Source organism: Notothenia rossii (genome assembly GCF_949606895.1).
Source record: "Notothenia rossii genome assembly, chromosome: 7".
NCBI classification, from domain to species: Eukaryota; Metazoa; Chordata; class Actinopteri; order Perciformes; family Nototheniidae; genus Notothenia; species Notothenia rossii.
This window is the reverse complement of record NC_136905.1, coordinates 76,454,999-76,455,296: the sequence shown is the minus strand read 5'-3', so window position 1 is coordinate 76,455,296 and position 298 is coordinate 76,454,999.

Sequence of the window (298 nt, the reverse complement as noted above, 5' to 3'; positions counted from 1 at the left end):
TTGTATTATACTTTCAAAAGACACATTTACCGCTGTAGTTAAACACACTTTAATTTCAATGAACGGCAATCCAGAAGGAACATACGACCAGATAAGAAAATGCTAAGTAACACTGAGAGCAGCATTTAAACTGCTCCGCCAGATTCATGATCGTATTAAAGATGAAATGGGAAGGATTGACTTTACAAAGAGTTGGATTAGCAGATTAAGTCTTGGTAATAACCATCCATGTGTGAGGACTCGACATTTCCCAACCAGAAGTTAATTTTAGTCGAGGTTTAAACGGTTTTAGGGAAGG